The 25,991-nt window shown below is 39.8% G+C and overlaps 1 protein-coding gene across 4 annotated transcripts in view; it reads right to left on the bottom strand.

Annotated features, from left to right (window-relative positions):
• The window catches only part of mtcl1 (microtubule crosslinking factor 1), an 89,701-nt gene that overhangs the window by 46,751 nt on the left and 16,959 nt on the right, over nucleotides 1-25,991 (bottom strand). The gene's annotated exons all lie outside the window — the stretch shown is intronic.

A 25,991-nucleotide genomic window follows, 5' to 3' on the forward strand; every position in this document is an offset into this window, starting at 1 on the left:
ATATGCAATAACTGACAATCATGAGAATTATGGTTCGGCGTAACACCAATGCAATGGAAGAAATGCGTGTGCTAACATGTTCGCCAACTCCTCTAATGTGAAGCAGACTTCTGCAAAAGGCAGAAAGAAGAACGTTAATCTATGTGGATTTCTTACGTAACGTTCACATCATCAGGTCAAAGCTCTAATAAGGAAGTATTTACTCTAATGCAGATTGCAGATCACATGATATAATGACTGTCTGATTCATGCATGTAGTAATAGTAATCGTCTGCATCAAAGGCCAACATCTGGTTACCATGTCAGTCTGTTACCGTGGGCGACTGAATTGACGCTACACGTGTTTTACATGTTGCAAAGTAAATTCGGATGATTCGGCTCAGCTTTTAGTTCAGAAATACTTCAGATGATTAGGATGTTCTGTCGTGTCTTTTTTTTTTCATGTATGATGCACCGGGGTGCTTTAGATCCCATTCAGAGCTCAGTGTGACAGACGTCTTATCCCGGCTCAGATTCAGTGACACATGGCGCTTCCAGAGAGCCCGGGGGGGAAAGCATCTGCCTGTCCAGTGGGGAATCTGTCCTGTAGCTAATACTAGGCATCGCACGCAAAGCTGGGATAAAACAGGGTCCTCTGCACGCCAGCTTAGACTTACCGACTAATAAAATCATTCATTTTTATCAAGTCTGTGCACTTTCTCTCACCATTGGCTGCAGCAAGACAGTGACGAGATGAGAGGAAAGAAAGGAGAGAGAGGGAGAGGAAGAAATCCCCCTCTATAAATGCAGTGCAGAGCTTTCAAGTGTGAACCTTTTTTCTTTCTTCCAGGAACAGATTGCTGCCCCGGCAGAGTTATTTAAAGGTTCTGATGATCAGTTAAGCCGAGCTCCTTTCTAGGAAGCATAACTTTATATTAATATTCTGATCTCAGAGTCACAATCATATTTCAGTGTACTCCACGAATCATTTGTGATCATTTCAGTGAGGCTGCAGGCAGAGATTACTTTTGATCAAATCTTCTTGATTAATTGTCCTGTCTAGAGAATAAAATGACAAAAAAAATCAAATTCTTGATACCTGAACCAAATTCCAGTCAGTCCGTTGTTTGATTCCAAGTTGATGTTTAAGCCAAATACGAAGAATTTCCCACAAGGCATTCGTGAAATATCTTGTTCATGAGAACGGGACGCACCAACAGATACCTTAAAACACAATGCCTCGGTGCAGTGGATGTTGGTAAATCAATTATTTGTCTTACTGTTCGGCACAAAATCCTCCTTAATAAATGGGAGAATAGTGACAATGTTTCATATCTTTTTACTTTAATGTATTTGAAAATGTTAATTTCTTTGGCGGTTTCTGTCAGTTTGCCAAGAAAAAAAGAACTTATTCTTCACTTCAGCTCTAAAATTATGGACAAAATACAAGTCCTTTTATTTTCACAGAAACTGTGCTATAGGGCCACTAAAAAGTCCCTTCTTTGTGCCGCCTTTGCATTTTTACACAGAACAAAACAACATGCCGCTCCAGTGTGTGATTTTAAATAGCATGCTGGAGTCGCAGAAACAAAAGAGCTGCGACGGGCGTGATTTTAATTTTTTAACACAACAGCGTCGGCATCTAGTAGGACACATAATGTAAAGTTCTGCCTTTTATACAGACTGACAAGGCAGCATAACGACCCAGTATTTTTGCCTTGAACAGGCTGTGTAAAAGGGTCAACAGAGATCCCTTGAACAGATTAATTACGAAAACATCCTACGTGCTGACTTGTTAATGTGACAGCATTCAATTCCAGCTTCTGTTGTGTTTAAACTATTATGGAAATGTTGCTTATCTGACCTCGTAAGATTGACTTCGGGATTTTGTAAATTGCCACTTGAGGGATGAATTAAATATTTTGAATAGAACTGAATTTTTTCTCCCGTTAAGACCTCAGTCAGTGAACAGATTATTATTCATCAGCGTTTCAGCTGCTGCTGTTTGAAGATAAAATGGTCTTTTTCTACTTTTCTCTCTTTTTTTCTTTTATTTTTACTTTGTATAAAGCAAACTCTTCACTGTACAAGCTCTTGCTGCTCTGCCAGTCAAAATAGACCAGTAGGACAGTGTGAATCATTCATGGCCAGACGGATGGAAAGTGTGAGGGTGAACCTGTTTTGCCCGGAGCAGGAACGGACCTTGACTCAGTTGCTGGCTCTGCGACAGGAAGGGAGCGCCCACTTAGAAACAGCATCAAAACATGAACATAACTGTACTGAGCATGGTCATGGTTACAGACAGACATTTGTGCCTCCTTTATTGCCCAATTCTGCTTCATATCCTACCTTGAATTTCTACATAAGGGCACTAAAGGTTGATGACAGCTTTTTTTTTGCTGCTCAAAAGACCTCAATTCTCTGCTAAGGTGTGCTTCATGGTGAGTATTTTCTAATTTGTCTTTCATCAACATGTTTCCAAAAAAAACAAACCGGAGAATTTCCGACACACATAAGTTTCAAGCTTCCCTGTCTGCCCTCTTGTTGCCTTCACAGTCTTGTTTGAAGTTTATGCGTCTGATCTAAACTCAACCTTTACTGGTGCGTTCAAAGCAGCAACCCACTGTGAGCTAAATGCAGAAATGTTTGTGAATTTTTTGGGGGGCTACTTGACATGTGTTTGACATGTTTGATTTAAGAAACTTTGTCATTCAAAGGAAGATAAATCGATTTGTTTATTCTCAGATTTAACTTGTCAAATTCAAGTTTTTAGGTTGTCCCAAATAGTTACTTGTCAAAATAAAGTGTCATTGGTTACCTCATTGCAAACTGTCCATAACCAACCTCAGCCTCCGCAGTCCTCTCCAAGACTGTAATTGTTTCTATTTGCTAATGACAGACTATGATTCACGCATTGCTGTATTATTATTTATTTACCAGTTACAACCACACCCATCCCAGCTCACCGCCCCCCCGGTCCACTCTCAGCTTTGTGTCAGTGTCAGTATCTCCAACACCAGTCGTTGTTTAATTCCCAGCCCTAGTGACAGAGCTAATCTCTCCGGGGAGACAGCGGATTAGACGGCATCTTGTGCAAAGCTCCTCACAACCCCGCACCGCCACAACCAGGGATCCCTGTTTACTGTATACACAAGTCAGCTCGAGGCTCCAAGAAAACAACACGGTGATCAGAGAGGAAACAACACTAATCAAATATCACAAGTGTGTAAAACTCTGACCTTTGAATATGGACCATTACTTTTATTTTTTCAGTAAATGCATTTCAAAAACTGAAGTTATCGCCATGCATGCAGCTGTATGTCTCTGCAAACCAGTCAAGTTGCAGTTACAGTTTCACTCAAAGTAGTCTTGAGATATCGCGTTCACAAGAATGAGACAGACGGGTTCACAGTAACCTTGACCTGGGGCTGTTCGATATGGAAAAAATTTTATCTCGATATTTTTTTTCATATCAGTCAATATCGATATATATCGCAATATACATTTCTGTCACGCTTAAAGGTTCCCTTTTACTCCTGTGAGAGTGAGACGGTGAGATATGAAGATATTTGGATGTTGGACATGTCTACGCTTTAACGAGATGTAGGACATGTCCGCGCAGGAGCGGGCTGGTGGACATGTCAGTGCTGGAGCGGGCTGTCGCAATGAGACAGATAAGGTCACGGTAACCTTAACCTTTGTGATATGACCACAAAGATTTAATCAGTTCATCCTTGAATAAAAACGGACAGTTGTGCGAAATTTGAAGAAATTTCCTTGTGACTTTTATGAGAAATCACATAAACAAGAATGGATGGACGTATGGACGGACTGACAACCCAAAAGCATAATGTCTCCTGTCACTGCTATCACTGGCACAGAGGCATAAAAATATAAATATAAATATAAAATATATAGAGTATAGAGTATAAGTCAAAATGCTCTTAAAGCTACAACTTTGAGAGCTGTAATTTATGTAGCTGATACTTTTAAAAATGACAGAATCACATGGAAGTCATCTTCTTAATGTTTATCTTTAAATGACTTTTGTTTACTATTTTTACTGTTTTCAGAAACACACTGTTATTCAGGGAAATAAAAAAAAACATCCTTGGATATGATTGAAAATAGAATCAGACGTCACAACTTGAACTGCTTTAACACCATATCATGTTCTCTCCTAATGAGCTCAAGCCTCGGCTGTAGTTCACCTCAAAACTTCAGTTGGACAACTTGCTACTTTTTTAAGTTGTTCAAAGCAAGCTGTTAAATTGTCAGCAAAGCTGCTGGGAAATCATGTCAATGCCCACTAGAAAGATGTGAGTTTAACCCACTCACACACCCACAGTCCTAATCACGCTGTACAGGATCAATTAGATTAGCATTTCACAAAGCGAGGTCACATAAACAGTGAAACGGGAGACACAGAAGAGGAGCAGAGAGGTCATGGCTGCAGGGTTAGAGGTTTGATCCCTGTAACAGATGGTGTATCTCTTCACACTGAAGTGCCTCAAAGCTAAACACTAAACCTCCTCCTGAGTCATCACCACGCTTCGACATCGCTCTCTGACAGCTACTGTATTGTTACTTTTTCCTTCCTTTCCCTTCATTGCCTTTAAAAAGAAAACCAGTGATTTAGCACTGCACCACTACAACACTGTGTGACTCATGATGGACAGTTTGAAAAAGAGAATAAAAACTGATGCAGCAGAACCAGACAGTCTTTTTTTTTTATTCCATGCATACATCTTCCTTTTCAAAACTGCGCCTACACAACCCACAACGCAACTCAACAGTTCTGTCTCAGATTCAGGTGTGTTACGCTAGCAGCAGCTAACGCAGCCTCGAGCAGAGACGAGAAGCTTCAGAGGTCCAGTAAACACACTTTTTTTTTAACTCCACGCCTCCAGATGTTTTTCATTTTTTAAACTCGTACAGCTCCATTCATCAATGACGTATCTGACAAAACTTGAGGCAGTTTATCAAACTTCATGCAGCTCCCCCACGAGCCACAAAAAAGGCTTTATGCAACTTTTTTCTCCACATATGCACTGCTCATGATCGATAAACAGACTTTGATGTGTAAAATCAGAGGAGTTCACAGGGATCCATATCACAGTATTAACTAGGAGTGAGGAAAAAAATCAATATGGCATATTATCAGTATCATACATCAGTGGAGCTGAGGTGGAGCAGGTGAACAGCTATAGGTTCCTACTATCACTGAGAACGTATCTTGGTCATCACACATCACCACACAACTTAAAAAAGCACAGACAAGGCTACTTCCTTATGAAACAGAGCAAGATCCTGGTTAACTTCTACAGAGAAGCAACAGAAAGCATACTGACTGAAGAAAATATACGTATTTTTTTCATTCGACAATTTTATCTTTGAAAAAAGAAAAACTGGGCCAAGACCATTGGTGCTTACATGAAAAGAAAAGTCAGGATAACACAATAAAGCCCTGAAGCTTATTTACACTTTGGTCTTTTTGGGGATTGGGTGTTAGACGGCACATTTGACATGGGGAAAATGACACAAAAAACCATAATGAAAACAATAATACAATACAATCACGACCTGTGCTACACTGTCAATTCATCAGCTTTTGCACTTAAATTCTTTATCCATAAATACAGAAGCAGATGTAAAATAAGGAGGCACCATATAATCAGATATAACATACTACCTATATTGAGTCGTTGACAAATATGTGATTTGACAATTTACAGAATTTATTTATTATAATTTATTTTTAAATTTGATAATCAACTGATTATTTTGGTCACTTATCAAGAAAAAAAGACGATCATTTGCTACTTTTCAAATGTGAGGATGCTGCTTTTTTTCTTCCATGTCACTGAAATCTTTATTTTTTGTGGTATTGGGTAGAGAGAAGAGAGTAAAAGGATCTGGGAACTTGTGAGAGGCAATTCTCACTATTTTTGGACAATTCAGACAAAATTATTCACAAAGATAATAAACGGCTTAATGGGTAATGAAAATAATGGTGTAGTTGCTGATTAAAGCAGTAATTGCTCAGCATCACCAAATACTGTGCATGGAGCTGCTATTGAAATTTGACTCCACCACTGAGAGCTTTTTTCTCTCTGCTTGTTGCAAACTCTAAAAACCCTGATCTCTCTCTCTCTCTCTCTCACACACACACACACACACACACACACACACACACACACACACACACACACACACACACACACACACACACACACACACACACACAGAGGCACGCACACGCGCACACACGCACTTCCCTGTTCTTTGGGCGACTGTATTTATTCCACTTTAACACACAATTGCACTCATGCACACCAACAAATGCACACTGGCACAAACATCCCACTTCATCATCATCTGAATGCACCGCTCCCACAAGCCTGTTAGTTCGGTTAATGGCAGTCAGTCATGCAGTCATGCAGGCTGGCATGCAGCTCCAGCTGGTGTGGGAGCTGCTGTTGTACTGGTGCGGCTGGTTTTACTCCCCTGGGCCTCTGCCAGTCTGCAGGATTAGCAGATTGTAGTTACACAGTCGTTACCCTGCTGGGACTGGACGAACTGGGCGCACTGGGCCCCAACTGACTGACTGACTGACTCTCTCTGACCCTCTCCTGTACCTTTTTTTCCCATCTCTGCTCCGTTCACATCACCGTTGACATGTGACCCATGACAGACATCTGAAATGGTCGGGGGGGGGCGGCTACTGGTGTGTGTGTGTGTGTGTGTGTGTGTGTGTTTCTATCCTTCAAAAAAAAACGTTAGTGAGGTCACTGTCGCCACTGAAGACATCTTGAAAAGCCTCGTTTGTGATGAGGATTATGGTTGAGAAGCGAATAAAGACTGAATGAAGTTTAAAGTTGAGGTAGATTTAGGATTTAGGATTTGGATTTGGTTTGAAGATGAGGGGTAGAGTTAGGACAAGGACAGGATATGGATTAAGTGTTGATATTCAGTGGTGAAGATTTAGGTTCGCTTAGGGGTCAAACAGTCGGTAGTATTGCATTAAAAACAACAAAACAAAAAAAACAAAACAAAGAAAGAGATCTGTCTGGTGGTGATTTTTATCATCACTTGTCAAATTTGAGTCCAGTAGGCGATTTCTACCACAGTATGTTGTTCCCCATCTCTCCTTCCCCTTATTTTTTTTTATCCCTTCTCTACAGTCAGTAGACAGTAATAAACGAGCATAAAATACATCAGGTGCATGGAGGAGGCTTGCTGCTAAAGATGCCTCTGAGAAGCTGAAATACTATCCAGGAGGTTTGAACAACACATTGTACACATCGCATAAACAGCTGACGCAGAGGGATCCCGAAAACGTCATAAGGAGAGCTGGGACGTGGTGGTCCTACACACTTGTCTCACTGGGGGACTATCAGTTCTGTAACCTCACCTCTAGATGCTGTTAAATCCTGCAAACTAGATCTCTAAGTTGAAGGTAAGAGATGAGTTTAAGTTAGGAATGAGGCCAGAATTAGTTTAAACCTCTCAGGACGAGGGTTCAGGTTTAAATTTTAGTTAAAGACAAAAAAGCCAGATACACAAATGTGTGTATTGTAGCCTGTGTCCATGTCAGGGTGTGTGGGCAGAAGTAAAGCTTTCAGATGATGACGTCAGGAATGTGTGTTTACGTTAAACAGTTACATCCAGCATTGCTCCGCTCTGCACTACAATAAGTGAGGTGTCACAAGTTGCAATTACAGTTTGTGTTTGTAGGTGTGAAACTGATCCCGGCATCCATTAGCGTCACTCAGGGGAATATATTCAACAGATGAGTGAAAGCACATCGTTCAATAGGTTACATCTCTCATTGCTTCTGGAAAGCAGCTGCCACAATCTCACTGCATAATACTGGAAAAACTGGTGCGTTCACAAGGGGAAAGGGAGAATGCTGTGACACGCCTGTTTGCATAAGACACTGAGACAATTTTGGAACAAATGCTAGATGACATCACACACTGACATCACCCAAAGAAAAAAAAAAAATCCCAGTTTGGGGAGGAAAAAATATTTTTGGGGGTGGAGGATGAGTAGGAATGGGAACACAGTGAGTGTATTTTCGGCAGCATCTGTACTCAACAGCTTGGCCTATTTATGATTTTGCTCAAAGACTGTAACACAGAACAGAGAGCCGCGTCTGGCTCTGGTAATGGGATTTAACAGGAAGTGTGGTGTGACCAGCGAATGGGCGGGATGGAGGGCTGATGGTGGGGTGGAGGAGTCGAGCACAAAAAGAGCTGCGACGGCCGCTGGATGCAGATAAACCCCTTCTCAGCCCTGACAGAGGAGCCTAAGACTCCAGCACAACAGAATAAATATTGCTCACCCGGCGGGAGAGCTCAGAGAGATAAGTCGCTATGAAATGTTTAGAGGCAGATTATATTAGTGAGATCTGGATGAATGAGTGCTCAATCTGGTCTGTAATCCGTTTCAATAAATTAATTAATACAGCACACACACTTGAATTCATACAAGTGCTCTCGGTTTATCATTTAATTTAATTTTTTTCTCTGACCAAGGACACATTCGTAGTGTTTTCTGCTGCTGCTGCTCCGCCACGATTTACGTCGCTGTGTTATTTTTATACAGACGATCAATCTCTGGCTTGCAGCACCTGCAGCAGGCCTGTGCAGTCTAAATTTACTGCATCTGGATATGCTCCATCAGCCAAATATGAACCAAGCAAGTCATTGGAATTCAATTTGATGGTGAAAATGGTGCACAAACCCCCACTCCGGCTAAACCGAGGCGAATAGCTGTGGCAGTGATATTTCAAAAAGCCCTAAACCAATCAGAGCTAACTGAATTAAAGTAATCCAGTAGAGTGCGCTGCTCAGCCGGTGTGCACACGTGTGTTTGTGTGCACACGCGTGCGTATCTGCAGTCATGAGTCTCCCACATGTGTCTGAGAACGTGTGGGTGCCTGTTTTTTGTGCTATTGTCAGCGTGCGTACAGTCCTGCTGCATGTACAGAGTGTGAGAGGCCGGGCTTATATACATTTGCCAGTGTGTGCATATGTTTGGCAGTGAGACAGGCTGAATGCAGCACTCTCTGAGGTCACTCCAATGTCAGGTCATCCCCAGCGGATATGAGCATCTTGTAAACAGACTCTGGCCTCTCTATCGCCCCTGCATCTTGACATCAATAGCTGTCCAGAGACTGCCTTCCACCTCTGTGGTGGATTTGAAATGCTCATTGTTAGTTAGAGAGAATTACGCTTATGAATGCAGAGCAGAGCTTTAGAGAGGATGCCAGGCATGGGATTGCACATCAAACTTCCCACACATCGAATTTAAGGATATTACAAAATGTTGCTTGCTTAGTGAGATTGAAAATGGGCTTTGGCATGAAGCAGCCCTCTGGTTGAAAGCAGACATCACACAGGGCCTGTGAGGATGATCTTTAAGATGCACAAATCAATAGCTCCTTTTACACTGCCTGTTCAAGGCAGGACTGTCGTGTCGTTGTTCAGCCTTGCTGTTAAGATTCAAGAAGGTTCAAGAAGGTTTATTGTTATTCCACAACACGAGTAACATGAGAGGGAATGAAGTACTGACGTCTGAGTCAAAGCAGCAATGAAACGGGAGACTAGAATCTAAAACAGTAAAAGCAACAAATAAATACAAGGAAATAAAACGATGCAATTTAAGACTAATAAAAAGGGATGAACATGACAAAAATTTAACAGTGCAAGTAAGTATTAATAAACCGAGAGCTCGAGAGGCCCCGCACTCCTACGCCCTGCCATTTTGGGTCAAATTTATGAAAAGCATGATTACAGAATGGGAGGACAGAGTTATCTCCCAATTAAGCCGGCAGCAAAGGTAGTAACAACGTCAAATCCACGCCTGTGTAAAGGCCGTGACACAGTCGGCCGTCATATAACAGGGACGGTAAATGATTGTTTTTGCCATTTGCCTGACACCTACGTAATATGTCACACTAGAGGCCGACGCTGTTGTGTTAAACATCACGCAAATCAGGTCTTTTTGCTTCTGGCATGCTGTCTAAAATCACACACTGAGGCAGAGAAATGACAGTGTTGTTTGATACTGAATAAAAGAGCAAAGTTTGCCTCATTAAGGGTCTTTGTTGTGGCCCTGTCGTGGGATCTTTGTGTAAAAAAGGGCTAATGTTTTTCTATCAACAGTAGATCAAACAACTATATGTAATGTGAGAGGGGTCTACATGGCTTAACAAGGCTTTTTCATATTTTTTTCTCAGCTCATTATTTTGCAGTTTTACAGTTTTGATTAAATCTCCCGCTCTCACTGGGGTTATGTTTTGTGCGCTTACCAAAAAAAAAAAAAAAAAGTCTCCAATCAACCCACTTTCTCTGCACAGCATTGAACAGAGTTAGCAACTAGATGGTTAACATAGTGGAGCATTTAGCAAAGCTCCTGTTTCTCTCAGGTGTTGGTGGAGACCAAAACAGAGCTGAAAGAACGGTAATATTAGACATGCATTTGTCAGGTGGACTCAAACATGAATGCCAATACTGCTCCGTGTCTGTTAGTTGTGTGTATAAACAGCAATTTGCTATATTTATATGGTGGTTATGTGTGAATGTAATATTTACAACTTGTTCTGCAGCCTCCAGGTGGCCAAAAAAAGTCCACTGTTGCTACTCCAAGTAAGGTTGTCAAAGTTATATTCTAACTGGTGCTGTATGAGGACAAATATTCATCTCACTTGAAGTATCTGAAGAGCTCATTTTTGGAGGCAGAAAGCTGAAGCATATTGGTGTCTTTAGTTGCAAGATATATTCTGACTTTAGTCTATTTTCAAGGCCGTTTCTTTTCTTTTTTTAAAATAAACTAAATATTAACCCTCATGACATCAATTTTTTTCTCAATTTACAAAAAGATTCAAGGATTTTCTGTGTTGAGTGGAACAGCGAAAAGCATCATTCAGTAGTCTGACCATGAAACTAACCTTGCTGCATTTGATAGTCAACTTGCAAATAATACAAAAATACAAAAATAAATAAACCTTTCTCAAAAGCAGTGTGGAAAGTGTTTCCAATCGGGGTTGGCCCTAGACATTTTTGGGGGCCCTAGGCGGTTTTGGTTTGGAGATCCTCCTCAAAGTAAAATGTTGGCACTTTAAATGGTATGGTACTAAACAAACTTACATGTGCTGTATATTAGTCTAAGTACTCATGGGTACAAATAAGCATGTATAGACTGAAACGGGACCTTTATCTTTAAACAGACTACAATGAATACAGTTTTTGTCAATTAACCCTCTGACCCCATGAATGGTCCTTTTTGGGGCCTTTTTGCTTGATATGGTTAAAGTTTAATAAATATCTTAGTGTCATTTTTTCATTGGATAGAGATGAATGTCATGAAATGACCAAAAAAAAACGTAATGCACAAGGAAACCATACGGTGATTCCAACAATGGTAAATATGCTGATTTGTGTGTTTTAAGATACCTCACTACATAATTTTTTTTAGAAATTGGCAAGCTGCAATGTTGAACATTTTTTTACAAAACTGCAGCTTTTTTTTGTTGTTAAAGTTATTTTTTTTCTAATGAAATTAATTAATTTCAGAATTACATGATATTAGGGTGCTTGTTAAAAAGTCCTGGATATAAAACCCTTCTTCCAGACCTTCAATGCAGCATAATATTTATGGCTGAAATGTGATAATCGCATAATACGGGAAATCCATGATCCGTATCATTGCATAAATCTAATTAACTCATTATTGGAACAGATTATTATCTGTCAACCATATTTCAAACAAATTGAGTTATAACTTTTGATGATATCTTAATAACAGAGAAAGAGAGGTAAACCGTAATCAGGGTTCCCTTCCTTTAAGGCAAATTAGATACTAGACTTTTTTTAATAACACTCTGAAGAGTGATTTTACAATAACTAAATTTGAAGGAAAAATAAAAATTAACTGACATTGATTACTTTGGGTTTTATCCAATTCCGCAAGGGTGAGATTCACCAGAGGCACCACAATATGATAACATTACAACACTTAAGTCACAATACAGTATTAGTGCGGGTTTAAACAGGTTGCAATATACTGAGTATTGCATAACATGTATTGCAATGTACTGCAATTTATTACCTTTTTTTTCAACTGTACATTATGTCCCAAAAGAAAAACTTTGTGAACATCTATTTTAGATGATAAGTTTTCTTTTTTTCACCTTGCTTTAATCATTTTATTGGAGCGAAATGTATTTAGTGGACCAAAAACACACTTGATTTTATTATTCTGGTAAGCTACCAAAAAAAATGTGTATATTCAATATTAAAAATCTATATAATAAAAGATCAATACTTGACAACCTTGTGTTAATACAGTATCGCCCAGAAGACTATCACAAGTCTATGAAGTTAATGCGAGATGTAGCCAGTATTTTTATTTTTTTAAAATAGATGTTACCAATTAATTGAAGATTTTAAACTGCAAAAATTGCACATCCTAAGTCTTAATTTTTGAAAAATTGATTTAAGATATTTTATTGTCTATCGAGAAAATATTTTTTAAATTAATGAATAACAGATTAAATTCCTTTTAAGACTTCTCAAGGACCTGCTGAAGCCCTGATATGTACCTAACCTTATTAACTAACATAAAAACAGTAAAAAATTTTTTAAATGTGAAAAGCACATTTGCATAGTAGAAAAACATTGATGCAATAAACCTGTGGCAATCAAGACAGTGAATTAACAGGTGTTACATGAGGTGTCAACAGTGCTGCTATTCTTGGTTGCACAGCGGAGACCTGCAGGCCCTACAGCAGATTGAGAAAACATTAATTCTCTCAGGAATTGAAGCTGGCAGCAGCTATAGCGACCGATGCTGACATGCACAGGTTATGCATCATGCTGTGCTGCAACATGCACACAATGTACCCGCCTGTGCGTGTGTGTGTGTGTGCGTGTGTGAGAGTGTGTGTGTGTGTGAGAGCTATGTTTGTGTATGTGTGTATCTGCAGGAGGTGGCGTGTGAGCAGCGGAGGGTCACTCCCATACTGTTCCTCTTCACTAAGCCGGCCCTGACCTCAGTCTGAGACCCGACATGCATTAAAGAGAGGCACAATAGAGCTTTTATGGGGCGTGTCACTCGCACTTTCACTCACGCTTTGCAAATCTCCCCAAGCAACCCGACAGCCTGGCATGCCGTTCGCAGAAAACGCGATGCAATGGTGCCAACTGGCGCAAACCAAAGACACAAGATTGAGACAACATTGAGGTTAAATAAATAGTAAGAAATTCACAAGGAGTTTTGCTACTAATCCTCTCTACAGAACAAAGCGGTGCTGTTGTTTCATGCTGATTCAAAATGAAAACAGGATACGGTAATTAGCTGCTAATAATAATTGGCAATGTTCATGATGAGAGGATAAGGACTAAACAGTTTGGTGTTGTCCTCAACAGTAAATCAGGTTTAATAGTATAACAAAAGACCTGCCTTGTGATTAGTCATCGTCTGCGTGTGTGTGTGCGTGTGTGTGCGTGTTGCACGCATGATACATTAACTTGCAGGCAAACTGGTTCTCAGACGCCTCTCGAGTGTCGTGCTGAATTGGCAGATCCCACGGTGAGGAGGGGGCAGGACACAGGAGAGGCTACACATCAGTGAGCGCTCCCATTAGCAGGTTTAGCTTCTCTGAAATGTATAATTACAACCAGCTCCACCTCAAGGTCCGCTCATAACACACAGATTCATTTTTATTCTGTCATTTTAGCTAAAGCTCTGCCCTGATGTGTCTTAAAAAAATCTGCAGATTAAGAAAAGTACAACTGATGAGGAAAAGCAACAGCTCTGTATCACGGTGCTTTACTGATATATTTTGGACCTTTTAATAAGCAGCAGTAGCCAAAAAAAAGGATTAAATAAGGCGCAGAGAGAGGCAGAGACATTCTCTGCTATCTTTGTCAAGATAACAGCATATGAGAGCAGGTGGAGACAGATAAGAGGGAGGGCAGGCAGAGCCCTCTTATTTCAGCCTCAGGAGTGTGAGACCTGCACACATCAGCCCACACTAATAAAGAAAAGAAATGAGTGACAAGCAGCTGTTTCTGCTGCCAACACCGATGAATAATTCACTCCTAAAAATCCTGTTAATCTTATAATCCTTTAGGTTTTTATTTCTTCAGATTTGAAAGTAGAACTAACAGCCCATTTTACACTGCTGGTTCAAAGTGGAAATGTCGTGTGGTTATTTCGCTTCATAGTTCTCTGTAAAAGGTACAGCTGCAGAAATGGGGGCGACAGAGTCGTCTCACCTCTAAGTCAGCAGTGGAGGTGGTACAGTACCTAAATCAGCCAGCTGGCGGGACAGGACAGGTGTGACATTTTGATGTCTTGTGTGTGACCTAAGACCAGGAGATTTAAGGACAGAACACATGCCAAGTTTATTGTGTGCTCATTTCTACTGTTTTCAATAGAGATGTGCAGCAGGTGCGCTCATAACCTACGGTGACATTGTCGTGATGTGCACGCGTTTCTGAGCGCGATGGCTGTGCCTCAAGATAAACAGAGTTCAACTTTTGGAACATGCAGAGTCATGCATGTCATGAGATGACGGACAACCAGTCACAGAGGCAGATACCTCTCCTTTCTTCTGTTAATATCAGTCTGTGACACATTCGGAAGCTGATCATTTTAATGCAGGGATAAAGTACACTTGAAGCTTCCTGTCAGTTAAATGTTAGCGTTAGCAGACAGTTAAACAGATACCGCGGCGCCTTTAACCGTGATGATTCATTCACCGTGAGTGGGCAACAAACACACAGCTCTCCACTCCATATATTACTAATATTTGCAAGTCCCACTGGCGCTCCGTGGTTGCAAATTGTGACTAAAAAGCCATGATTGGAGCTCTGCAAATACAAACACACCCCTCACCTGCTCACACCACAGCCACTACCACTCATTAGGTTAGACAGTTACCGCAGCGCCGTTAACGGTGATGATTAATTCACTGTAAGCTGGAAACAAACTAACAGCTTTCCAGTTCATATATTAATAGTATTTGCAAATCACAGTACTGCACCATGGTCGCAAAATGTGACTAAAGGGTCATGGTCTGGAGCTCTGCAAAAGCCCTGCTTGTGTGTGTGTGTGTGTCTGTGAGAGAGAGCGAGATAACTGAAACTCCGGTGGCTTATAAAAACGACTCAGTGTTCGCGACACAGTCATTTTAAACATCGCTCATGGAACAAATCCCAATAAACTGAGCATATTCGATATATTGCCCACCCCTAGTTGCATACATCAATTACATGATGAGTTTCATTTGAATACTTTTTTAAATACTTGAAGAGGTAAAAGTATCCATGTTTTCACAAGAAACAAGAAAATATGAGATAAGAGTCAGAGGAAATACTGTATTTTGTGTTATCAGAATTCTGTTTGTTTTCTTTTCTATCCTTGGACCACTCAGGTTGATCTTGTGACCCCCCTAGAGGGTTCCTGACCCTCAGGTTGGAAACCCATGATCTACATGAGCTGACTTTTACACTTTTTTTTGTATCATTAACTTGTTTCTTTATTCATGCTTCCTCTGCTAGTGCACTAATTCTTAGTAATTAGACCTCTGTGTATTATCCAAAAGAAAAACCTGCATTAATTAAAGACAAATGCGTTTGAACTTCTAATAATTAACAGTAAAGACGTCTCTGCTGGCTCCCAGTCAGAAGCTACACTGGTTTGGTTGCCTTGTGAACAGTAGTAATGCTGGGAAATCTTCTCACAGTAATTAATGAGCCGTCGCCTGGCTGCCGAGGTAATGGATGGTTTGAGAGATCTGACCTAAAAACAGACGGACTGAGACGAGACAGGAGCTTCTTTAACACTGAGAATCGAGAAAGTGATTCACAATGATATCAACATATGCTGCTATTGATTTCTTAGAGACCCAGTGACAGGCAGGTAGTTTTTGGCATCTGAAAATGATTCTGTTTTCATGCTTTAAGCAGCAACATTATTTTGTTTGGGACCGATTTTTGATTTATCAGGCAAAGAACTCAACTAAAAGCTAATTTGCAGAAAATCCAAAGAAAGAAGATCACAGCACTGCTCTGCTACTGTCGGATTACAGATGCTGTTTGTTAAATGGGATAAAAAACACCACAGACAACCAATTCCACAATATAAAAAGAAATTGTTGTAGCCCTTGATAGATTAGAGTCAACTATTCACTAAACCTGTTAAGCTTACTGTTCACGCACAGCACAATTTACAAAGATAACAATGGCAGATTTGTCACTGAGGTTCTCAGTCATTTTTTAAACTATTTTATTTCATACAAAAGACATAAGCAGGCGTCTCCTTTCCAGCCGGCAACTGGCGAGTTTGCCGGTTGAAATGACATCTAGCTAGCAAGCTAAACAAATTGCTAATTAAATTGATTTCTTGCAAAATACTTGAAGAAGGCAATGAGCAAGAACAATAAATTACAAATAAATTAGTTAGAAATTAGTAAAAAAAAAAATAATCAGCAACAAAAATATAAGAAAAGAAAGTGAAAAAACGATATGACCTGAAAAAATATAATAATTACAATAATTTTGTAAAGTAATTTAAATTTTAAGTATATAGTTATGATATATTGTTCCTAGCTTTTTTAAAAATTAATTTTCGGTACCCAATAATTTCTTTGCAGAAAATTTCTTGCCAAGTTGTTCATTGCTTTTGTTTCCCAATCATTATTATTTTTTTTAAAGAAATCAAATCAATTTTCTCTCAAATAAGAATTATGTAAAATAATTTTCAGTGATTAATTATGCTGATTATAAATACAGCTTTCTGAAAATTTCTCCTAGCTTATTTTTTTAAACAATTTTCTAAATCTACTAATTTCTTCCAAATTGTGTGACATTTCTTGCCAAGTGCACATTTTTGTTTTCGGAAGAATCTTCTTATCTGAAAAACACAAGAAAAGTGATGTAGGTCCAGGTTTTAAAGGGTTAACTGCAAACCACTCTACTCAATCCCTGTTTGAGCTGTCATTAATCAACCGTATACAATATGTTATCCCATAAAATAAGATCTTTATACGGCGGGACGCCTTTCTCAAACACTGTGGCTAAAAAACAAAGTGACGCACTCGATGCAGTCACGATAAACAGCGAGCTGCTGTGGGCCTGATTTCGTCCTCTCGCTGATGTGGAGGGTTGACAAGTGCAAAACTGGCAACCTCCCCCTGCGGCTCTGTGAGGGAGCCGCTGGTGGAGTCTCACAGGGAGACAGGTCCCCGACTGCTAGAGGCCAGAAGGGGGAAGTGGTGATTGATATTTCTGTTATAAAAGGGACGCGAGGAGACAGTCAGGCGGGATGAACCGACATCTGTGAACAAGCACATTTTGAACTGAACTCAAGCTCTGAGACAAGACGCTCTGTATTTCCAAACAGCTTGTTTTATGTTAGTTAAAAAGGTTTTTTTATATATTGTATAGGGTTGGTTTCCTGTATTGTGACAGCTCCTGAAAATCAGACTAAATTAACTTGTACTTGCAATACTAAATGCATCTTTAAAAAAGTGGCTGTATAAATTTATTTCTAGGGATATTTGAGGAGAGACAAATATCCCAGTATATTTCTAATTTTAACATTTAAGCAAATATTTTCAAGGGAAAATAAATCAGTGTTTCCATTAGAATTTTACAGGATGGAAAAGCTTATGTGTCAGCATTTAGGCCACCACGTGAAACCAAAACCAACATCTTTAAGGTGGGATTTGGAGTCTGGAGCAGGTTTAATCGACTGACACCCTTTGAGCTATTTGTGTAAAATCATCCTCACAGCTTTAACATCTTAGGGGTTCAAAACGCTGCCTGATCAATTATGTAAAGAGCCTGACCTCCCTTTCCCGAAAATGACTACCGGGGTGAGACGATTAGTACATAAAGCAGTTGAATCCTCTATTCTAGCAGCACATTGAACAGCTTATTATGCACTGCAGTGATCCATACATACACACTTTCATCTCTCTTAATTTGTTATTATTATCATTATTATTATGGTTGTTATTGTTCACTCTTTTTTTTATAGTGTTTGCTTTTATAAATGCATTTATTTATATATATATTTATAATGGTTGTTAACTTGTTTTTACTTTGGTTTAATTATTTGTTTTAATAAATACATTTATATTATTATTAATTTGTTTAATTTTTCATATTTGTATTATTTTTTTTATTTATTATTGTTATGTTTTATTATTATTGATATTATTATTATGGTTGTGTTCATTGTAATTCCTTAAGCTCTGAAGGGCAGAGAGTTCATTATTGTAATAACTCATGTCACTGTATGGTTTTGTGACGACTCCTAAAATACTAATAAAATATCTTCATTAAAAGAAAAAAGAAAAGAAAGATATGACACAAGTCAAAAAACAATTCTGGGTCCAACTAGGCACGAGACCTAAACAGGTGCAAGGCTTCAAAAAAGTGGTCTTGAGACCAGACTGGCGTACTGCTGCCCTGAGATGATTAATTTATGAGTTAAAACATCAACACTTAGTTCTTCTTACTATTTGGCCCTAAAATTAGGTTAAAAAAAAAACAAAACTAACACAGCAAAAGATTAACCCCATTACACAAAACTGTAGTTATGGGTTTCATTTTTCTAGAAGGCCTCAAGTCCAAAAAAACAATAAAGGCAAACGTGTAGGTGGCAGCAGTAGCCTTAAGATAAGATAAGGATAAAATCAACTCTGAAACCAAGAAATATGAATGAGCAGCCCAATTCCCCCTCCGCGGTTACCACACGGCCCTCGGTGAGGCCAGGAGACTGTAGCGGGCAGCTCCCAGGTGGGAACGTGTGTGAGTATGACTGAGCTGCGGGACGGTGTTTTAAAAAGAACATGCAGACTCGGCAGAACTCCTCCCGAGGGAGACGCAGGTGACAAAAAGAGGCCGATAAATACACCTGAAAGGCGTCCACGGCACTGCTCCGTCTGGAGGTCGGCTAATCTAAAAAGCCTGCACTCTGCAAAGACAGTTCACACCCCCGACAGTAAGCGGAGGCTATAAAAAAACCAAATTCAATGTGTCAACAGAGTCATCCCGTTTGTGGAGCAACACTAACAGCTATAAATGACACTGTGGCTCAGACGGGCCAGGAGGAGGGAAGAGCTGCCATGTCATCTGCTTGCAAACTCCTCAGCAGGTCCGCCGAGCATTCTGGGACGGCAGACTGGCAGCGTGCCCGTGGTGTGTCATGTGCGGAGACAGAGAGCCATGTGGAGAGGGCGAATGTCGCTCTGCTCTCATCACGCAGCACAGAGGAGACGGATAGGATCTTAGAGTTACACTCGACCGGAGCCCCTGGGCGAAATAATGCTGACGAATCACTCGCGGAATAAGATATTACATTTCCCATGCTGCTCCTGTCATAACAAACATCATTGGCTCAGACATGTAAGGAACACGGATCAACTCTTTTTTATTATCGTAACCTGTTTTGAACCAGTTAGTGCAGCTGAGGTTAATACTTCCTCTTTCAAAGGAGACTTAGAGGATACAGCTGGTGTTATTTTATCTTTAAATGTCTTTCACACGATTTGTCAAAAGTTACAAACGAATGAATCTCTTTGTTGCCATCAATAAATGCCATTAAAGACCTGCTAAAGCAACATAGATTTACTCTGGCAAATATCCTGGTTTAGAGCTTTCACCTTTTGTGACGCGACAGAAAAATGACACAACAACAATATCGGCCAAAACCGACGTCCAGCCGATACATTAGTGACATCCTAAAAAGGGTATTTCTTATTGTCAAAAATCCCACTAAAGATGAAAACCAACAATGAGTGGACCCTATTACAAGTGTCTATATCTCAAACCTAAAACGTCATGGGCTATTTCTCAAAAATAATATACCGTCAGATAGGGCTGGGTAAAAAAATCGATTCATCAATGCAATATGTTATTTGCCAATTCTATATCGATTCATAAAATCCTGGAATTGATTATTTCCGTTGTAATGACGCCCCGCTCCTGCGGGGGCAGTGTCAGCGCCGCTGGAGTGTGACTGACGCTGTTCAGAGGCCCCACTTGACCCCCAAACAACGTCTGCTGTTTATTCATTAAAACAGCGACAGTAGTGCGAGGTATCGGTGTGTTAAAATCAGCGCCGACAACATTAAAAGCCGACATGTGGATAGTAGTTACATCGTTCGTGAGTCTCGTGAGTCAGCAACAATACAACGAACCTACGTAATCGTCTGAGCCGACACCACGCAGATGTTTTGCAGCCTGTTGCTAACGCTAAAGCTAAAGCTGTGGATCACACAAATGCAGGTTGACAAATCCTGCATAAAATGTTTATTACTTTTGTTAAGTTCGGCTCAGGCAAAAATGTGCACTTTTCTGTACTTTAAATTTTTTTTTAGTTTTAATTTTTAAGAATTAAAAATTTTTAAGAATTATTCTTTATTAAAGAATAATGTAATGGTAAAATAAGTTTTGGTGTCAGTTTGTTCTAAATCATTACAGATAATGCACGCTTTACTGAACACATATCAGAAAGGTAGAAGAACGAATTATCTGGATATTTCTGACATCAACACACACAACTGAATCGATATCAAATCGAATCGAAATTGAATCGAATCGTGACCCAAAGAATCGAAATTGAATCGAATTGTGAGGTTATCTCATATGAGCATCAGAGGTCTGTCAGGGGTCATACGAACAAACTCTGATAGAAACACAAAGATCAGAAAATTGAATTCACTGGATCAAAAATCTCGTTCCTGTGTGACAGTGGAAAACACAGTAAGCCTATTTACTCTGAGCTATATCTGATTGTCTCTGTAAACAGCACTCTCAAGATGGCTGCCGGGCTTTAATTAAGCCTTTATCTGCCGCGTATTATCCTTCAGCCCGTGATTAGCATCTAGCAAGGGACTGCAGTCATTTCAAAGATCATCTACTGTTCATAATTAGCATGAGCCGAGCTGTTCTTCAAGAGTCTGCAGTCTTCGTCCTGTGATTGTTGTGTGTTTGGTGATACGGCTAAATTGAACCTTATGAGCGTATGATCATAAACTTCAGTCTGTCTGTCTGGGACCGTGCAGAGGTAGCGGGGATCCTCCCTCTGGGCTCCAGCCATGTTTCTTCTGCTCACTAATGGGAACCAGACAACAGAGCGCTATTCTGCTGCCACGGGAGCTCGCATGGGAGGAGGGTTAGAGGGAGGGGGGGTGAGTGGATGACTGCAGGGTGTCCAGCTGGCTGATAATGAGGTCGTCCTCACCCCGCGCCACCACTTTCCGCCATCCAGTACTTCACTGTCCCCTTGTGTGTGTCAAACGGTTCACAATGGGGTTGGTAATAAGAGGGAGGGGCCCTTCGCCTCTGCAACACATGCCGTCTTTTGTGACTTGAAAATGGTAAGAGGGGAGCCAATAAAGGATTTGAAATACTGCGTTATTACCAAAGCCCTGCGGACCACCGAGCCACCGAAAAACATTGTAAAAGATAACGAACTATGAGCTCAAGTGGCAGCAGAGCCCCGCGGTGATCTAGAGAGCCGTTACCTGGACTTGTTATCAGTCCAGATGGAGGTTCATATGAGAGGGTTTGTGTCCGCGGGTGTGACAGCCACCAGCTAAAGCAGAGTTTTTGAAGCTGTGCAAGTTTTTCTCCCTCAGCTGAGCTGGATTTTCTGCCTCTCTCATGATTTCTTGAGAGGAATCACAGGCGTAAAGGAGATTGCAGCCACACTTGACCGTCTTGCTGCAGAACTGATTAGCACCATGAAAAAATAAGGAAGTATCCAACATCAAAAGATGGCTCACAGATTTTCTCAGTTCAGAGAAGGCAGAAAGAAGAAACCTATAATCAGGAGTAAAATATTTGCCTGACTTAATATTTTGAAGTATGTGAACAGATTTATTCTGACCTTGGAATATGAATTACTTTTCCATTTTAATACTAATGTAGGATTTTTAGGGAAGTTTGGAAATTCTCGATTATATGATGTCATGGTGGTATGCGCTTCACATAACACCTATTGTTTATTTTTAACTTTATTTCTTTATTTTATATTTGATACATGAAAACAAGGTTGTATGCCTCTGCGAACTCACCAAGACGCAGTTACAGTTTACGTCTTTCCCCCGGCAGCACAGAAGATCTATGCAATCACTACAGTTTCAAGATTAGTGTCATTAATTTAATATCTACAAATGTCTCCACCTCTGTTCCTAAATTATGACGTTGGGTAAGGGCCAGAAAAGTGTTTTTGCAGAACATTATGATGTAACAATTATACTGAGCTGTGACCTTTTGGATATAAAATGCCATCACTTTATAATTTTATCCTAACAGACGTTTGTGTGAAATTTTCTAGTATTATGTAGTATTAGTATTAGTATGTTGTATTATGAGTATGAATTTTTGAGTTATGACCCAAAATGTGTTTTGTTGAGGTCACAAACCACAAAACATTCTTGAGTCCACGTGGACATTTTTGCCAAATTTTAAGAAATTCCCTGAAGTTGGTTTTTAGATGGTCACGGTGACCTTGACCTGTGTACGTGGACATTTGTGCAAAATTTGAACAATTTCCCTCAAAGTGTTCTTGAGCTAGCATGTGTACAAGACTGAAACATATAAGGTCACATTGACTTTGACCTTTGACCTATAACCACCAAAATCTAAAAAGTTCATTGGCATGTCCGAGTTGACATTTGTGCTAAATTTGAAAAAAATCCCTAAAGGCGTTCTTGATGAAATGGGTCGGACGGATGCATAGACTACCCGAAAACATAATGCCTCCGGCTCTGACTATCGCCAGCACAGAGGCTTAAGAACAACACTTTTTTTATTCTTTTATTTATTTTTTATTCCTTTTTTTTTTTTTTTAAATATTTTTGTCCCCTTTCTCCAAAATGCCAAAGTTTCAATTTATTTATTTATTCTATCAGAAAAGAACCAGTCATCTACAGATCGATGCCAGGCTTTGACTCTGGGGGTCACACTGACAGATTAATGTGCATAAAATCGTTACTTTACAGGTTTTATTATGATTATTCATGAAGAGGATTAAATAAATCCTGCTGGGAGAAGTAAGAATTCTATATTATTGAAAAACTGGTGATGATAAGAAAGAAGAATGGGGACATGGCTTATGTCTGCAAAACATAAAACAATAGAGTATAAATATTAATCTCGGATTGTTTCACAAGCCTGTATAGTCTGAAAATTATGCAAACGCAGCAGCGTTTAAAGTTTTGTTCAAAATCTTTGCAATTTAGATGATGTTCTTCTCCTTAGAGTCAAAATCATACACTGAAAATTCCTACGTGACCCACGAATGATCCTTCAAGAGAGAAATGGTTGAAATAGATTTTTTTTAAACTTGTATAAAAGTATAACGGAGATAAGAAAGACAGGAAGAGGGGATTACTCTTCAAAAGAAAGGCTACTGAGAGCAAGCAGAAGAGGTGGAGGAGAGATAAGATTCACTAAGATGTCGCAGCTTTTGATGAAGTCTTGCCTGAGAGTGTATCTAGCAGCCGTGCAGGCAGGTCTCTGTCTTTATTGCAAAGTCATCAGTTAATAATGACTGCACGCAACATACAACCCCAAAGAAATGGGAGTGGCAGCATCTGTCTGCCTCCTCAGTCTTCCTCTTCTTCTCATCTATAACGAGCACGCTTCACTTCAAACGAAAGCACGAGTCTATATGCCTCCACAACGCTCAAAGACAAGCTGCTGCATTTACTTCTCTATGGAGGAAACACTCTGGGGATTGCGCCCATGTTGCCTTCAGGACCGGTATATTGACCAAAATAGAGCACTTTGAATAGACTCAAAGGGATACTGTGAGCTTGACCAAGCGCAGCTCTGTAACTGTTTCAGGGAGCTTATGCACTCTTGGATTGTAAAACGAGTTAAAAGCATGGTGAAAATAACCGTTTTCACAAAGGATTTCTGCCTGGTGAAAAGTTTACACTGTCAGATCTGCAGAAATACTTGTGTGTTGATCAGGTACAGTTGTAAAACTACAATACTAATGTTGAAATATGTTAGTATTGTTTCAACACAATGGAAGCAAAGGGGCAAATGAAACATTTACTTCAGGTGGTGAAGCATCTTCACATTGTGTGGAGTTTGCTGGACTTTTGACAGCAAAGTTGCAGCCTCAACCAACAGAAAATAAGTGTGTGTGGAGGAGACACTGAATACTGCTGTGTTTAACCAGCTTATACTGAATGACACTGCCATGAAAAACATGACGTGCCCCACATCAGAGATGCTGCCTGGCTGGCACTGAGCTGGAAGACAGGCATGAAACGTAAAATATAAAAAATGTACAAATAACATCAAAGCTAACATCCAAGCCAAACTTCTCAAATGTTTAATGCTGTGTAAAGACAACACACTGTATATGAATATTTTATTTATGTGTCTGGTATGACCCATCCCGCATGGGATTATTACACATTAACTGAAATACGGTAAATATTTCGGCATCCAGCCAGCATCAAGTAAACATGAACCACCTGCAGGTATAATACTCCAGGAGGTAAGACACAACAAAATATATATTGACCAAATATATACATGCATACACGCACGCATGCACACACACATACTGTACATGCATGCATGGATGCATACAAGCATACATGTAAGAAATTTGCCTATAAAACTATACAGAGTCTAAATCAGAAACCGTCAATCATCTAAAAGAGCAAGCTTTCTGAGCTTATTAGGAATGAAAAAGCTAGAAACCCAAATTTAAAGAAATAAATGTGCGAGTGCCTTCTGATGATTGGCAGATTTCCATAAAAGTGCTTTTATTCAGCACTAAAACCTGCACAATTTCTTTTTTTTCGGGTTAGAGTATGTGATATTCGTCTGCCAACACCTCTTTTAGTCTCTTGTACTGAACATCTCTGCTGTCGCAGCTCTGTTTCAGCCTGCTGCTGTGGGCCAGAACATGGTGACAACCCTCCGTGACTCAGACGGCCTCCGACCCCTGCCACATCAGATGAACTCTTTAAGTCCGTCAGACCACAGCGGACCTCACTGGCTCCACACACACCCCGAGGTCTCATCTATAAACAGGCGGACGCACAGATTTTGACACAGACAGCTTTGGGCTGACACCGAACATGTGACCGGGAGTGGATTATTTAGAGATGTAACAAGTGGCGCTCACGTCATCATAGTTTTGGTTTAAAGGAGTGCTGCTGTTATAGTTCTGAGTTTAAAAGGAACAAAAGGAAATAAAATGAAGTTTAAGTTTTTAAGAAAAAATGGCAAAAATGTGCTGTTTCCAGCCTCTTAAATAAAAATATTCCCTTTTGTACTTTGTCTTTCAATGTGGTAAATCTATTCTTTATTTTTTTATTTTGGTTTTTGAAGACTTGTTCATAAAAAAAAAAGTTACCTTGATGTAGTGAAGGATATTATTTTTCTGACATTTTAAATAATAACCCATCACTTGATTAATCTCCGAATTTTGATATACATTTACACCAGGTTTATCTAATGTATTATGATGCAAATATTTGTACTTTTTTTCATTGTCTCACCATGTATAAAATTGTAATGTACACATGTTTTTATACTTCTATTTTTTTCTTCAAATTTCCCATTTATTTTATTTTTTATTAATTTATTTTATTTTTCATTTTTTCTCATAATTTCTCCATGTGTGACTCAACCAAAATGAGGATATTTGTTAATTCCAGCCGTACTTACAATCTAAACTGCAATGCCAATAACCAACACGCAATTCAAAAATCTCTCCTTCTACAGTTTATAACTCGCCTCCATGACTCAAATCCAAAAAGACATCTTCACTTCACCTCATCGAGGCCAAAAAACGTTTTGTTGAGGACTATATTTCACTCAAGGCTACGGCCCCCAAACATACTACTGGGAGCTCCGTTTTCTCTGAAGCCCTGTCTGTTCCTTGTGTTTGAAGGAGAGGTGAGAAACACAATGACTCAGTCTGACTTACAGCCTGCCAAGCTGCTG

This window comes from Plectropomus leopardus, chromosome 12 (assembly GCF_026936395.1).
Source record: "Plectropomus leopardus strain MGB_pleo_1.0 chromosome 12, ASM2693639v1, whole genome shotgun sequence".
NCBI classification, from domain to species: domain Eukaryota; kingdom Metazoa; phylum Chordata; class Actinopteri; order Perciformes; family Serranidae; genus Plectropomus; species Plectropomus leopardus.